Here is a 17,829-nt window from a genome sequence, read left to right on the forward strand (position 1 = left end):
TCTCCATGGTGCTTTCCATCCCTTTATTCCCATGCCAACACCGGCCTTTGGCTTCAATTCCCACCTCCCCTTCGGAGAATTATTCCCAGATGGAATTTTGCTCCCCAATGACATCACCTCTGAATTCCAGACCCTCCCATCTCTCCCTGCTCCATGATTCCCTCAGCTCCGGTATTCCCAATTTGGATTGGGATCCATCCCCTCATTCCCACCTTTCCCATTATCCCAACCTGGATAAAACAATTCCAGAGATGAGAAAGCCACGGAATTTCTGGAAAACCTTTACCAGGGCCTCCCCACTCTCTTAATTAATGGTGATTTGGGTATTCTAATTAAGCAGGAGTTAATTAAAGGCTGATCCAATTCATTTTGGATCAATCCCTGGAAAAATAGCCAGGAAGATTCGGCATCTCCAGACCAAAAGGGGATTTTTCATGGATTTTAGGATCTATTGAAGGAATTCATATTCTTTAATTATAATTATCATTAATTATAATTATAACTATTAATTGCAGGGATCACAGCCAATCCTCTCTCCCGGTTTTTCCAGGAGCATGGAAAAACAGCTGGAATTTGGGAATTTTCCAGGATATTCCCAATTTTTGGGTAAATCATGCCTTAAACTACAACAACTCCAAACTGGAATTAAACCCCCAGAGTAAAATTCCCCAGAGTAAAAAAACCAAGCAGGAAAAATCCCATTTTTACAAGATTTCTTTGGATTTGGGATGGGAAAAAAATCCTGGAAGTTCATCAAAGGCTCCATTTATTTATGGATTTTATAAGATCCAAACCAATTCAAATCAGGAATAAAATTCAGGATCTATTGAAGGAATTCTGTATTCCTTAATTATAATTATCATTAATTATAATTATAACTATTAATTGCAGGGATCACAGCCAATCCTCTCTCCTGGTTTTTCCAGGAGCATGGAAAAACAGCTGGAATTTGGGAATTTTCCAGGATATTCCCAATTTTTGGGTAAATCATGCCTTAAACTACAACAACTCCAAACTGGAATTAAACCCCCAGAGTAAAATTCCCCAGAGTAAAAAAACCAAGCAGGAAAAATCCCATTTTTACAAGATTTCTTTGGATTTGGGATGGGAAAAAAATCCTGGAAGTTCATCAAAGGCTCCATTTATTTATGGATTTTATAAGATCCAAACCAATTCAAATCAGGAATAAAATTCAAGATTTTCCCAGTCTTGAGCCTTGAACTGGCTTAAATTTGGGTTAAACTCAGTGCCAACAAATCTCGGTCTAAATTTAGGATTCCTGATGGATGCTGGAATAAAAAAAAATCAAGGAATTATCAATTCAGGAAAACAAAATTCTCCCTTTTCTTGAAATTTTTCCTCCTGATCAGCATAGAAGGAATTTTATTATTAATTTATGAATTTCACTTCACAAAAAAAACCACAGAAAAATCCCACAAAAGAGCTGGGAATGCCCTAAAATTCCAGGAAAAGCCAGGATTGGGCCGTTCTGCCAGCAGGGATTAGAGGGAAAGGGAATTCTCTTGGAATTGACTTCATGCCAAGGAGTTCAGGACCTTTTTATCCACCTCATTGGATTATCCACGGGAAGTTTTACGGCTCATTAATTCCATTCAGGAGGTCAAATGGGATTTGTGACAACTTTAACCTCCCTTAGCCCGGGAATTTTGGGCACCAGAGATCTCTGGGATTTTGGGATGGCCCCTGTGAAGTTTTGGAAAAAAAATACTATTTTTTATTTATTTTATTGAAAAAAATCCCATTTTTAAAATTTATTTTATCCCTGGAGTGGTCACTGAGGATTTTCCTGCATTTTTAGGGATTTTTGAGGATTCTGAGCAATTCCTTGGAGCTCTGATGGGAATTTTTCCAGTTTTGGGATTATCAGGAGCATGGGAAGCATGGCTGAGAAACAGGGAAAAGCTTGGGATGAAATGTGGGAGAGGAAGATTTGGGAAAGAAGCAAGTCAAAGGAGTAGGACATGCCCTCAAATGGAATTTAATTAATTCGCTTATGTCCTTCCTTAATGATAATTAATTGTCCTGAAGGTGAAATCTTCACCGGCACCTCCTGCCACGGCCAGGGACGATTCCCACTATCCCAGTCTTGGGCACTGCCAGGGATCCAGGGGCAGCCACAGCTGCTCTGGGAATTCCAGCCCAGCCCCTGCCCACCCTCCCAGCCAGGAATTCCTTGCCAAGATCCCAGCCCAATCTCCCCTTTGCCAGTGGGAGCCATTCCCTGTGTGCTGTCCCTGCAGGCCTTGTCCCCAGTCCCTCTGCAGCTCTCCTGGAGCCCCTCCAGGGACTCTGAGCATTCCCTGGATTTTTCCCTTCTCCAGAGGGACACTCCCAGCTTTCCCAGCCTGGCTCCAGAGCAGAATCCTGGAGTGGTTTGGGTGGGAATGGACCTTAAATCCCATCCCATCCATGTTCAGGGACACCTCTCACTATCCCAGGTGGATCCAATCCCAATGTCCAACCTGGCCTTGGACATTTCCATGGATCCAGGGGCAGCCACAGCTTCTCCTTCCCAAAATCCCATCTATCCCTGCCCTCTTTCTCTTTAAAGCCATTCCCAGAGCACAGAATCCCCATAAACCCCTTCTCCAATTCCCAGGTTTTTTCCAGGCCGGCAGGAATCCGATCCCAGCCCGTCTGATGAGGTGAGAGCTGAGCCAGGCCCAATTCCCAAGGTGTGAACTCAAACCAGACAGTGCTGGATCTGTAACGAAGCCCAGCTGCTCTCGACAGTCCCGAGGAGGAAAATTCCCGCTCCCTTCGTTCATCCGGCTGGGATGTGTCGGGAACTGGGCAATGCCTGCCCTGCACATGGGATGCACCATTCCCATAAAAACAGTACAGGATGAGGGAATGTCTGGGATGGGAATGGCTGGGATGGGCTTAGGCCAGCAGCTCCCAGTTAAAGCTCGGGAGAATCCTGGCAATGTGCGCAGTGGGATGGGCTGACATCCCATAAAACCCATCCCAGCAGAGCTGTGTCCCATGGGAATCTTATCCAAACCCTGGCCCAGGCACAGGGCAGAGCCCGGCCTTGGCAAGTGTGGAAGGGTCCAGCTGGAATTTTGGGAAGAGTCCATGGAGAGAAGGAGCTCCTCTCCAGGCTGGGAATGCTGGGAATGTTCCCCTGGAGAAGGGAAAAATCCAGGGAATGCTCAGAGTCCCTGAAGGGGCTCCAGGAGAGCTGCAGAGGGACTGGGGACAAGGCCTGCAGGGACAGCACACAGGGAATGGCTCCCACTGGCAAAGGGGAGATTGGGCTGGGATCTTGGCAAGGAATTCCTGGCTGGGAGGGTGGGCAGGGGCTGGGCTGGAATTCCCAGAGCAGCTGGGGCTGCCCTGGATCCCTGGCAGTGCCCAAGGCCAGGCTGGACACTGGGGTTTGGATTCACCTGGGATAGTGGGAATTGTCTCTGCTCTTGGATGTGATCCCTGCCCATCCCAATGGAAAAAAAATCCATTTTCCCTCTGCTGAGCCAGGAGCCTAAAAATATGGATCCAGTATCGGAACCTGTGCCACTCCCACCACCTCTGGCTCCTGATTTATTCCCAGGATTTAAGGGTCCTTCCCATTCTGGAGGTTCCTGGGCCTGTCCTTGGAGCAATCAGAACCCAATGTGATGGGAAAGACCGGCGGCTCCGGGGTTTTTCTCTCCCATTCCTTGGCAGATGCATCCCAAAAACCCAATTCCCAACTTGGAATGGGAGTGAGTCGAGATTCCCAACTTGGAACTTGGCTGAGTTGAGATTCCCAGCTTTTCAAACCAAGAGAATTCCAGCTCCAAGTGCCCTTGGAAAACTCTGCCAGGCAGGATAAGGGACAGGGAGCCTCTGGAAGTGACTCCGTGCTCTGCTTTTCCCTTGGAGGGCAGGGAATGAACCAGGGACTGGTTTTTGGGATAATACAGATCTTGGAAGGTCAGGAGAGACACAGGCATGGATTTCTCTCCTTTTTTTCCGTGGATTTCCCTCCTCTTTTCCATGGATTTCCCTCTTCCTTTCCATGGTGTTCCCTCCTCCTTTTCCCTTTTCTTTTCCATGGTTTTCCCATCTCCTTTCCATGGTTTTCCCTCCTTCTTTTCATGGTTTTCCCTCCTCTTTTCCCCTCCACTTTTCCATGGATTTCCCTCCTCTTTTCCATGATTTTGCCTCCTCATTTTCCCTCTTCTTTTCCATGGTTTTCCCTCCTCCTTCCCGTGGTTTTCCCTCATTTTTTAAAATAATGTAAACCTGATTTTTAATGATAAATGCAGTTTTTATCTTGAAAAACCTGATTTTTAAGGATCACACCTGGGTTTTGTCACGATAAACCCAGGTTTAAATGATAAAATCTGGTTTTAATAATGATAAACCCCGGGTTTTATAATGATAGACCTGTTTTTTTTAATGTTAAGCCCTGGTTTTAATAAAGATAAACCTGGTTTTTAATGCTAAACTCCAGGTTTTAGTGACATAAACCTGGTTTTTAATGTTATCAACCTGGGGTTTTTTATAATGATAAACCTGGTTTTAAGCAATAAAATCTGGTTGTTATAACAATAAACGTGGTTTTTAAGGATAAACCTGGTTTTAAATGATAAAATCTGGTTTCAATGATGATAAACCCTGGTTTTTATAATGACAAAACAAGATTTTATAACAATAAACGTGGTTTTTAAGGATGAACCAGGTTTTTAATTCTAAATCCTGGGTTTTAGTGATATAAACCTGGTTTTTAATCCAGTTTTTAATTATAAACCCAGTTTTTGTCAGGATAAACCTGATTTTAAATGACAAAAAGTGATTTTAATGATGACAAACCTGGTTTTAAATTATAAACCCAGTTTTTAATAATTCCGCCTCTCCAGCTGTGCTCAACCTCCAGCTGGGATTGAAGGGGGAGGAATCCCCAAATCCCAGGATTTTTAAGGTTGGAAAAGTCCTCTGGGACCACCACATCCCAGCCTGTCCTGAAGTGCCACTTCCAAGGGGGGTTTTTTCCCATTTCCAGGGATTTTAACCCTGCAGGGAATCTCAGAAGAAATCCCGGGAATGGTTGAATATCCCAATAATTAACAGGGATCATTAACAAGGTAATTAACCCAACGGATTCCCAGCTCCTGGGAAAAGTGAGAATGTGAGGATAAAAGGGAAAACAGGGAAAGGGCAGATTAAACCCAGCTCCACTCGGGACTAAAGTCTGGCTTAGCTCAGGAAATCCTGGTTTTACTTTAATTAAACCTCAGACAATTCCAGCTTTGTATTCCCATCATCCTCACCCTCAAAGGTCTGGAAAAATCCTGGAATTTTCTTCCAGGATTCTTCCAGGCTCTGCCATCTCCATGAAATGCTGAAACTCATGGGAAAGGGAAAATCACAGAGACTGACATGGATGGGATGAGGAAGGGAAAAGGGATCCCAAAAAATTCCCCTAATGTGGTTTTCTGGGAATAAAAGTGCATCGGGGCTGGAAAAGTGGGAAAAGAGGGACTGTGGGTTTTCTGTGTCCAGCACAAACACCAGGAGAAGGTGAAATAGAGCAGGGAAAAGTGGGATGAGTGGGAATGAGTGGGAGCAGAGCCTGGGGATTCCCTGGAATACCTCTTGGGATGAGAAGCCAGTGTCCAGGTGCTTTAGGACCCAGGGAAATGAGAAAGGGAAAGAAATCAGAAAAAATCAGGAAATCCCTTCCTTATTCTGAGGAATTGGTTCAGATTTCCAGGAGAGGTTTGGACTTTCCATCCCTGGAATTGTTTTGTAAATGGAATTCCATGGAATTATGGAATGGTTCGGGATGGAAGGGATCTTAAATCACATCCCATTCCAACCCGGGGAGAGTTCCCACTATCCCAGGTTGCTCCAACCTATCCATGGACAATTCCCAGAATGGAGAATCCACAATTTCTCCCAGTAACCAACACTGAGCCAATGAAGATGAGCCAAATCCACACAGATCCCCAAAATCCCACCTTTCCCAAGAAAGTTTAGGAAAGAAAACCAAGAATCCTTTAAAGTTCTCCCTCTCTGAGCTGCCTCGGAGTTATTTTCCCTTTTTTCCCTGAATTTCCATGCGGAGCCGCCGCTGCCGTAAATCCAAGCTCGGAGTGGCAGAGCCGTAAAATATTTTGAAGAAATGCCATCCCAGAAATCCGATTTATCCAGATGATTTGTGGAGCCTGACGATACCAACCCTTCGGAGCGCAGTAAAATTCTGGGGGATGCCGGGATTTACGGCTCTCTCCATTGCTGGGGTTGTTAATAACGTTCCAGGAGGCTGGAGCAGAATATTCCAGGACCACGGATAATATTCCAAGGAAAAGGGAGAGATGAGGAGTTTCTTAATTCTGGGAAGAGCAAAAGGAACTTGGGAATGTTCACATTAAGAGATTGAAGTTTTCCATTTTTTAGGAAGCTCGCAGAGCCGAAGGAGTTACTCAGCTGAATTTTGGGAATTTTTTTTTCTGGATTTTTAGATATTCAAGATGGGTTGGGAAGTCAGGAATGCAAAGCAAGATTGGAATATTCTCTGAGAAGATGGAGGGCAGGGATGGATGGGAATTTGGGAAGGAATTCCTGACTGGGAGGGTGGGCAGGGGCTGGGCTTGAATTCCCAGAGCAGCTGGGGCTGCCCTGGATCCCGGGAAGTGTCCAAGGAAAAGCTGGATCCACCTGGGATAGTGGGAGCTGTCCCGGGGTTGGAATGGGATGGGATTTCCCACATCCAAAGCCTGTCCTGGCATTCGGGAGCGGAGCTTTTCCCACTTGCTGCTAATTTATGGCTCAAGGTTGATCCCAGAATTCCTGGAAGGAGGGGTTGGGATGATTTATTCCTGGGAAGCAGCTGCAGGCTGGTGCTGGTGCTTTTATCCGGCTACAGGTGGGAAGTGTCCAAAGCCATCATTTTTCCAAGGATTATGGCTCTCCTCAAAACATTCCAAGCATTTTATGTGGGAATTCCGGCCTGCAGCTGACTGACAGCCCCGCAAACTCCGGATCTCAGGAAAACAGAGATCCCACACCAGAATCCCTCCCAAGGAGGGAATTTTATGGTTGTTATTCCTGAATGGATCCAGCTCTTCAACCTACAGCCTCAGGAATTTTTCCCAGAAAAGCCACCCAGCAAATCAGGAATTCCAATTCCATGGGGAGAGAAGCAGCCACAAGACTGATGGGATTTATTCCTAAAACAGTTTTCCAGATCTGCCTGAGTGGGAGAAACCCAAAGATTTGGAAGTGCCCAGGACTTATATTTTGGGATAAAAGTCAGAATTCCCATCCCAATCATACCCTGGTGTGGATAATTTGGGATTAAGGACTTCAGTAATTGGTGTTTATTCTATGGAGTATCCTTGAAAACGTTCCTTGGGAGAAACCAAGGAGAAGCTTTAAGGTCCCTTCCAAGCCAAACCATTCCCTGATTTGTTATTCCAATGTTCCATGAAACCTGAAGTGAAGATTTTTTCCAGGGAAGGAGTCTGGTGCCGAGGCTGGAGAGGGTTGGGATTTCAGTGGAGCAACAGAAATCCAGGGATCTGGAAGGGCCAAAGTCCTTTAGAAATGAGGGAAACTTACAGGATGGAGTCATGGAATGCTTTGGGTGGAAAGGGACCTTAAATTTATTTACTGGGAAAGGGGAGATTGGGCTGGGATCTTGGCAAGGAATTCCTGGCTGGGAGGGTGGGCAGGGGCTGGGCTGGAATTCCCAGAGCAGCTGTGGCTGCCCCTGGATCTCTGGCAGTGCCCAAGGCCAGGTTGGACATTGGGGCTTGGATCTGCATGGGACAGCGGGAGGTGTCCCTGAACATGGTTTGGGTGGGAAGGGGATGTTCCTTCAGGTGCCTTCTATCCCACCCCATTCCATGATTCCCAGATGATGCCATGGACACCATTCCTGATTCCTGGAGCCTCCTGCTTGGGACCAGCAGCTCTTTTATCTTGGAAGAGCTCCCACTTCCCTCATTTTTCCATGTGGGACAGGCAGAACTGAGGGTTAACATGGCTTTCCAGGGATCCCAGTGTTCCCATGAGCTCTGCTCTAATTCCTCACATTCCCATGCCATGGACCTCTGGTATATCCAGTTAGGATCACCAGATTCCAAATGGAATCACCAACCCAATCCAAGGCTTTGTGACAGATAAATACAGGGATTCAGGGATTGCTCCCAATTTTAGCCACAGCCTTGGAATGTGAGGGTCTGAAATCCAGCAGGGTCTGGAGTATCCAGGTGGGAAAAATTCCCCCTTTTCCTGTGGATCCCGCAGCCAGGGATGTGGGATTGAACTTCTCCATGAATTTAAGTCATTCCAGCCCTCATTCCCTAATGAGAGGAGCCAGAGTTGGGATTTAATGGGGAACAGGCAAGCACACGGCGAGTTCCCGGGATCGCCCACGAGGAGCGGGATGAGGGCCTGGAAAGGCCTTGGGAAAGGAAAGGGCGGGAAGTGGGAGGGAAAATCCCATCCTTTGCCAGGCTGGGTGTCAGGGTGGGAAATGAGCGGGAAAAGTGGAGTTTTCTGTTTAATTGGCTCGTCTGGGAACAGGCTGGGGAAAATCCCGGGATTGTGTGGAATGGGGGGTGGGCAGGTGTGGCATCCGTGGGAGAAGAGCAGGATCTGGGCACTTTCCTGGTTAATGGGATCTGGGTATATCCCTGATCCATGGAATGGCAGGAGCTGCGCCCATCCCTGATCCAGGGAATGGCAGGATCCGTGCCCATTCCTGACCCATGGAATGGCAGGACCTGTGCCCATCCCTGTTCCATGGAATGGCAGGATCTCTGCCCATCCTTGATCCATGGAATGGCAGGATCTGTGCCCATCCTTGATCCAGGGAATGGCAGGATCTGTGCCCATCCCTGTTCCATGGAATGGCAGGATCTGTACCCATCCTTGATCCAGGGAATGGCAGGATCTGTGCCCATCCCTGATCCAGGAAATGGCAGGATCTGTGCAGCTGAGTGAGACAGAGGGACAGAATTCCCACCTTTCTTGCTGTCCACGCCGCGGGATCATCCCAGGACTTGGGCTGTGAATTCCCATGGCTGTGTCATGCCATCAATCCCGTGATTAAAATTCCCCCTTTTCCAGCTCCGAATGTGTCAGCGCGAGGAAGCCCCGCGGGATTCGGGATTTACGAGGTGTCGAAAACCTCCTGGTTCCCATTGTCCGGATAATCCATAAAATGCTACGGCACTCCAAGGGAATTTTGCAGCCTGTCCATATTCCTGCAGGCCAGATGCTTCCTAAGGAATCAAAGGGCTGTAGGAAGACATGGAATTATTTTTTTCTGGATGGGGTTGGAGTGTCTGGGATGTGGTTTGGATACAAACAGCGGGAAAAAGAAAAGATTTTATAAATGCTGGAAAAGAAATCCTTAAAAATAGGAAGTTGTTTGATCCGAGCAGTTGAAATTATCTGGTTTTTAAGGATTTTCAAATTTCAGGTGCTTGAGATGTGGATCCAGGTGTTGAAAATGTGGGAAATAGAAGGGAAAATTCCAATTTTACTGCAAGAAAAGGGAAATCTTTGTTCAGCCACCACCTGCCTGGGATGATCCAGCAGGACCTGAACTGCTCCCAGGATTTTCCTCTAAAATGAAGGATCTCAAGTGTGTCCGGCTGGGAAAAGCACCTCCAATCCAGCCAAAACATCCCGGTGGATCCTGCTTCTCCTGTGACCTTTCCAGCATTTTAAAAGTCATGGAATGGTTTGGGATGGAAAGGGACCTTAAATCCCATCCCATTCCTTCCCACTGTCCCAGGTGGATCCAAGCCTCAGAGTCCAGCCTGGCCTTGGGCACTGCCAGGGATCCAGGGGCAGCCACAGCAAATCTGGGAATTCCAGCCCAGCCCCTGCCCACCCTCCCAGCCAGGAATTCCTTGCCAAGATCCCATCTATCCCTACTTCCTTTCCATTTAAATCCATTGATCCCAAGAGGAGCCCTTTGTCTGCCTCCTCTCCATGATCTCCTGACCCAGGGCCCCTGATGGATCCATTTTCCATCACCACCAATCATCTGATGTTTTTTAGGAATAACAGGGAATGCTGTGGAATTCCAAGACATCCACCAGCCGTGGCTGTCCAAGGAATTTTTTGTCACCCATCAGTGAAGGAGTCGCTGGTCCTGTGGATTCCTTGATGGTTCCTTAATTCCTGTGGAACCCAAAGAGATTTGGAAAAAATTCCTGAGTGAATCCCAGTTTATCCCACTTTTCCAAGCAGGGCCATGTCCCTTTCTAAAGGAAACAGTGAAAGACTTCTGCAGAAGGGAAGGGAAACTGAGGCATGGATAGACATGGACCAACTCCTCTTGGAGCTGTGGGACCCTGTTCTCCCATGGCTCTGGGGCCGGATTTCCCAGGAATCCTGGGAGAGCAGGATGATCCAAGAGTGGATTCATCTCCGTCCCTTCAGATTTCTGCAAGAAACCTCCCGGTTCCACTGGAGTCTGGCAGGGATTGGATGGGATCTTTCCATCCCTTTTATCCCAAATCATTCCATGATTCCCTGCCCACTAAAACTGCTCCTTCTCCAGGGAGCTGGGAATTATGGATGGATTCAATCTCCCAAAAAAGTGAGGATAACTCATTCCCTTTCCCTCAGGAGCCACAATTCCCCATGTTCCCAAACTCCCCCTGTTCTTTAGGATTTCCAGGGATCCCCTATGACAAATTGGGGGATTTTGGATGAAAAAAAATCCCTTTTTTAAAATTTTTTTTCCTGCTTTTTTTCATTGCTAAAGCCAAAAGTTTTCAAATCCAACATTTTGTCGAAATCTCGAAATTCCTTTGGAATCCACTCCTGATCTTTCCATGGAGAACTGCGGTTTCAGCTTTCTGGGGAGAGAGGTCCCATTAAGCATTTAACTCCATTCCCTAAGAAATCCTTGGCATGACATGGCCACTTTGGGCCCCTTTTGTCCAATTATTCCTGACCCGGGAATGACTCATCGGAATTGGCAAATGGGAATCACTCCATGGCCAATGGATTTTTCCACTCGGTAGCAATTCCTCCTTAAAATTCCCATTAAAGCATCTCCAAACATAAATTTTCCTTTTTCACTTTGGGACTCTTGGTGGTCTCCCCACCTCAGGAAAAAGGGATTTTCCTCATCTTTCATTCCTTTTTTCCAGGTTTTATTTAAGGAATTTATGAGTTTTGGTGTCTTGACCACCTCCCTTTTATGGGATATTTAAGAGCAGCTTCCATGGACTGGGAAATTCCAGGTGAAAAACACAGTTCCCAATTCCTTCAGGATCCAGGTCCAAGCTCCTCTGTGTCCATAAGAACTTACAGGGTTTTATTCCAAAATCCCGGAGTATTCCAAGCTGGAAAGGAGCCACTTGAGGATAACATGGAGTGAACCCATCCTGAACCTCATTCCAGGTTTAGAAAAGTTGGGATAAACTTTTCCCACTCCGCATTTTCCTTTCACCTCAACTCCTTCCATTTTGGGACATCCCGGACAATCCACGGGCCAAAATCCTGGAGAAGAAAAACAACAAAATAAGAAACTCATCCCAAAAAAAGCCCACCCACGGATGAAGCCTCTTTTCTCCCTGGAATTCCTGGAGCAGCTGGAAGCTGATTCACAGGGAATGAAAACCTTCAGATTTAGGAGGTTAAATAAACACCACCCAGGTTCTGCTTTGGCTCCAAATCCAGGGAAGGAATACAATGGAAGAGTTCATCTGCCCATTTTTTTTTTTTCCCTTCCCTTCCCCATCCATGTAACTCCAGGAACAGACCATTTTCCCAAATCCCAAAACTCAGATTCCTCTGCACCGGCTCAAACAAGGAATCTAAATCCTCCCATGAGGAGAATCCCAATGGATTGGGATTAGATCCCGATGGATCAACACCAAGGAAGTCTGGGCAGGGATCCTAGTGTCTCCCAGGTTTGGATTTTCCATCAAAGCTGAGTTTGGAGCAACCTGGGATAGTGGGAAGTGCTCCTGCCCATGGAACCAAATGGAATTTTTCCAACCAAACCATTCCATGAACCTCCCATTCCATGATTCATTACAGCCAATGGAAAGATGAAAATGATGGGAATAGAGGAGAAAATCTGAGAGGATAAAAACCAAATGAATTTTTTAGTATTTCTCTCCAGGTTTTATTCTATCAGAAATATCCCCTTTGTTTTTTTTTAAGGAATTTGGAAGGATGAGGAGAAGTTGAACTCGGGTGGGCGGGAATATCTGGAATAAATATTCCCACTGGCATCATTGTTCCAAAATTGACTTTGTCCACGGAGAACAAGGAGCTTTGAGGAGCTGAGCTACTTAAAAATCCCCGGAGCCAAGATCTCGCTTCCACCCCACGATCCAACCTCTTCCCACAATTTCTGGGATGCAACAGAGCCATCCCTGCTGAAATCCCGGGATTAATAACAACCAGATTTTTTTCCAGCAGGGACAAAAAAGCAACAATCCCAAAAATCGGGATGGGTTTCTAGCCTGTGGGTGTTTGCTGGACCTGCTGATCCGACAGACAAACATTCCCAAAATAATGTCCTTCTGCTCCCTGGAGCATTCCCGGGAACAAAGCATCCGATTCATTTGTGTTGCAGGGCAGGGAAGAGGCGGAGATGTTCCTCATGGATAAACATGGCTGGAAAACACCCCTGAGGGAAAAAATCCATGGGAAGGGGAAAAAAAATGGAAAGGGGGAAATGGTCAGGAGTGGGGGGGTGGGGGGGGAAATTCCAGAGAGTGGGATTGGATATGGAGAGTGGGATTGGGATTTTAGAGAGCGGGATTGGATTTTGGAGAGGGGATAAGATTTTGGAAAGGGGGGTTGGCCTATGGAGAGCAGGATTGGGATTTTGGAGAGTGGGATTGGGATTTTGGAGAGCGGGATTGGATTTTGGAGAGTGGGATTGGATTTTGGAGAGCAGGATTGGGATTTTGGAGAGTCCCAAAATAATGTCCTTCTGCTCCCTGGAGCATTCCCGGGAACAAAGCATCCGATTCATTTGTGTTGCAGGGCAGGGAAGAGGCGGAGATGTTCCTCATGGATAAACATGGCTGGAAAACACCCCTGAGGGAAAAAATCTGGGGAAAAAATCCATGGGAAGGGGAAAAAAAAATGGAAAGGGGGAAATGGTCAGGAGTGGGGGGGTGGGGGGGGAAATTCCAGAGAGTGGGATTGGATATGGAGAGTGGGATTGGGATTTTAGAGAGCAGGATTGGATTTTGGACAGTGGGATTGGATTTTGGAGAGCAGGATTGTATTTGGGAGAGTGGGATTGTATTTGGGAGAGCAAGATTGGGATTTTGGAGAGCGGGATTGGATTTTGGAGAGGGGATAAGATTTTGGAAAGGGGGGTTGGCCTATGGAGAGCAGGATTGGGATTTTGGAGAGTGGGATTGGGATTTTGGAGAGCGGGATTGGATTTTGGAGAGTGGGATTGGATTTTGGAGAGCAGGATTGGGATTTTGGAGAGCAGGAGTGGATTTTGGAGAGTGGGATTGGATTTTGGAGAGTGGGCTTGGAATTTTGGAGTGGGATTGGATTTTGGAGAACAAAAAGGGTCACACTGGGCAGTGCTTATTCCAGTAGAATCCAAGGAATCATGGAATGGTTTTGGTGGGAAGGGACCTTAAATCCTGTCCCATCCCAAACCCATTCCATGGGCAAGGACACCTCCCACTATCCCAGATGGATCCAGCTTGTCCTTGGACACTCCCAGGGATGCAGAGACAGCTGCAGCTTCTCTGGGAATCTCCATGACCTTGCTCCATGACTTTTCTCTCTCCTGCTCTGCCCACTGTGCCTCTCCTGGCTGCTCCATCTGTATCTCCCATCCCAAATTTCCATTTGTGTTTTGGGATTTGCAGCCTTTCTATTCAGAAAGGCTTGATCCCCACAGCAATCTCAGGACATTCCGGTGTTTTCCGTCTCTGCCCCATCCAGGCCTTTGATGTGAAATCCCCTTTTCTAATCTCCCCATTTTATGGGATTTGTCCACATTTCCCTTGGATCCTGCCCAGAACATCCCATTCCAGAGCCATTCCCGAGCCAGCCCTTGTGCTCTGTGGTTTTTGGCCCCTTTCCCACTCTTTTAAGTCGCCTCTCCAAAATTCCCACTTATCAGGATTTTGTCACTGACATCACATTCCTGATGGACATTCTGGACATTTATCAATCCCACCGGGATCGCCTTTTTCCTGGAAGGGTCTTCTGGGTCCATTCTGCTTGCAATGGGACTTTTCTTCATCCGAGATTTCAGCAAAAGTGCTGGAAATAATTCATTTATTGTTGCCTTTACGGACTTGGGGACACACAGATGGAGAAGGAATTTTGGTCCTAGTTGGACCAAAATGGGGATAAATTCATTTAATTCCAGACAGGAATTTTACCTTCAAAATCCAAACTGGGATTGTGTTTCTTGAGGAAATTCCAGGAGATTTTGGGACATGGAACTCCGCAGCAACTCCAGCTCTGTTTTCCCCCCTTTTCAAACAAAACAGGAATTTTGCCGGATTGTTCTCCAGCTCGGGACATTTTCCTGGCAATCCAAGATTTTTCCATGACCTGGGATGGGGGGTGATGCAGGAGGTGACATCCAAAATCCCTTTAAGGGATGATGTCATTAATGGCACCTCCCCCTGCAAACCATCCATGGGAAAACAGCGGGATCACGGGAACAACGATCCCTCTGTTTTCCCAATCCATTCATTTTGGCTCCTGCTCTGACATCCAGAGGAGAGCCGAGCTTTTCCTTTCTTCTTTCCCTCTGGAATCACAGGAAAGAGCCCCATTAGCTCAGGACTGGGATTTGTTTGGATGTTTCCAGCATGGAAAATCCAGGAGGAATTGGGAGCTCCTGGGATTTGTCCTTTGTTTCCCACTCCTCTCTGTTGGCAGCAGGTTGAGAATTCCTTGTCCTGTTTTATCCCTGCCCTGAAATCCTTTGGGTTTTTGGGATTTTGCCTCATCTTCCCTTCCCATATCTCAATTTTCCTCCTTGCTGATGGAATTTGCATAACTTCCCGATTTTAGGGAATGTTTGCATGGCCTTGGAGCTTGGGAGCGTCCCATGAACATCTCCACTTCTTTTTCCTGGCAAAAAAAGAACAACGATCCATTAAATGTGGCAGAATTGTTTGGAAAAACATGGATTAAACCATTTTTCCAGGGTCTAGAAGTTGATGGAAACTGATTTATAAACTTGGAATTCTTTAAATATTTTATTTTGTTTATTTTAACTTAAAATTTAATTTCTTTATACCTTTCAAATTTAATTTAATTTAATTTAATTTAAATTTTTAAAATCTTATTTTATTTTGGTTTGGTTTGGTTTTATTTTATATATTACTTTATTTATTTAATTTTATATTTTTCTCTATTTTATTTCTTTTAATTTTACATATTTTTATTTATTTTACTATTTATTTTATAATTTAATTTTTTGTATTTTATTTTATTTTTTATTTTACTTTTAAAATTTAATTTTCTTTAATTTTGGTTTTTGTTTTATTTTTGATTGTATTTTATTTTTTAGTTAATTTTATTTTATCTTATTTTATTTTGTTTTATTTTATCCATGGGAAACACGGAATGTTTTTTCCTTTGGAAAAATTGCAGCCATCCAAAAGAAAGAAGGGAAAAAAACCAAACTTTTTTGCGTAATCTTTTATGATATCCATAGGCAGATGGGAATATTTCCCACAGGAACACGAGACAGAATTCCAGTAATGTGTGTCCTCCTGCACCTGGACTGGATATTCCTGAGGAAAACAAGGAATCTGTTATCTCCCTTTCCCACTGGATGAGAACTCAATCCAGAAGCCATTCCCATAGGATAAGAGAACTTTAAATCCCTAAGAATTCCAAAGATGGACAGAATTCCATCCCCCTTGGAGCTGGATCCAGCCTAGGTTCAGCTCCCGTCCAACTAATCCCAAAAAACTCCAAATGTTTTTAATTCCCAGAAAAAAACAGTCAGATCCGACCCGGGTGCTGAAATGCCAAATTAAATCCATTGTTTGTTTCCATCCATGGATTTTCCATCTCTGACCGCTGACATTTCCCAATGCTGGTGTTGTCAAATAAACACCGGATTTTTTTGGGAGAACTTTATTTTTGGGAATTAAAGGGATAATAACAGGCCCTCTGGCATCCTCTGGGATGGATCATTCCAAGGGCTGGAAGTGCAATTCCGGAGCCCCCAGCCGTGCATTTTTTAGGATATTCCCAGTGGATTAGTCCCTCTTTTCCTTTTTTCTTTTTTTACCCGCAAACAAATCCAAACATTGCCTGGAATTTTTGGGAGCTGGATCAATGATCCTTGTGGATCCATTCCAATCCAGGCTATTCCATGATCCCAAAAAATAATGCAGTTATGGAATTTGCCGCTGTGTTTTGCCAAGAAATCAAATTCCAGGCTGGTTTTCCACCCAAATCCTTTCCCATTTTTTGGGATCAGAGCAGCTTTTTCCCAGCTAATTGAAGAATAATCGGGATCAGATCCATCAGAGCATCTCCATCAAAAATTCCGGCCCTTGGAACAAACAAGGAATGTCGGGGAAGATAAAGTAGATCCTTAAAAAGATCCAGAGGGGGAAAAATTAAATCCCTGGAAATCCACGTTGGAACCCATTTCTTTCCCATCATTTCCATGGCTGAACACTGGTTTATAATAATTTTGACCCAAAATATTCCCAAAAATTCTTGGAAAACCACATTTCTTTCCCGGGGAAAATGCCAGCATTTTTCTTTCTGTTTTAATTCCCAGTTGGAAGCTGGAAGTTAAAAGCTGAATCTTTGTGGGAAATGGAATTTCCAAAAAACTCCGGTTGGGAATAGCAGAATATTCCTTGTGGATAGCATGCAGTTGTTTGATTTCATGATGGTGGGAATAGTCAGATTTGATAACATTGGATTTGGCCAATCTTGGGGAATTGATTTAAAAAAGATAAGAGTTATTTCTATCCCAGAAAATGAAATATTTAAGGAATTCCTAAAAGTCACAAATTCCTACAAAACTAAAAAAAAATGGGTGAATGAGCCTGTGGGCAATCCTAAAGACAGGGGAAAAGTTGGAATGGCAAATTCAAGGTGGGGAGAGGAGTTTGGATGACTTTTGTGCAGAATTTCATAGAAATGGAGCTACATCCATAAAATATTTTGGATCCATGGATGCAGCAGTTGCCAATGGAAAAACAGGAGAACAAAAAATTCCAAGGGTTTAAAACTTAAAACTCTGGAGAGAGCAAGAAATCCCTGTGGGAGGCAACATTTGACAAATTCTGGGATAATTAAAGGAAAAACCTTTCCCCTCCACTCCACGTTGTGGTTGTGCCTCTCTTCAGCCTTTCCCAAGGGAATTATTCCCAGGAAACGCATGGATACTTGGAATGGAGTTCCACCATGGAGCTCCAGCATCGCTGCCCCTTGGAAATCTCCACTTCCAGCTCCTTTTTCCTTCCTGCTTTTCCGTGGAACAGCCCAGTCCCATTCCCCTCTTGGAAGCACTCCGGAACATCCATGGACATGGAAGCGCTTTGGTTCCTCTTCCAAGATGGGATCTGCCACATAGAACCTGTGGATTTCTTCTGGGCACAACCACCAATTCCAGAGAACTCTCACCCATGGGATCTTAATTCCTCTTTTTCCCTGATTTTTCCAGCTTGGAATTGCTGGGAAGCTGTGGCCAGGTCTGGATATCATCAGGTCTGCAAACACGGATTTTTTAATGTTTTAAATTATATCTATCCATGGAGTTGGGGCCATTTCTCATTCCTGGGATATGGAAATTCAAAATCCAAGGTGGCCTTTGGAAAAGGCCTGGCTGCCACCAGATCCGACTTGGGATAAACTCAT

Source organism: Pyrgilauda ruficollis, unplaced genomic scaffold (genome assembly GCF_017590135.1).
Source record: "Pyrgilauda ruficollis isolate IOZ18807 unplaced genomic scaffold, ASM1759013v1 scaffold181, whole genome shotgun sequence".
Classification (NCBI taxonomy): domain Eukaryota; kingdom Metazoa; phylum Chordata; class Aves; order Passeriformes; family Passeridae; genus Pyrgilauda; species Pyrgilauda ruficollis.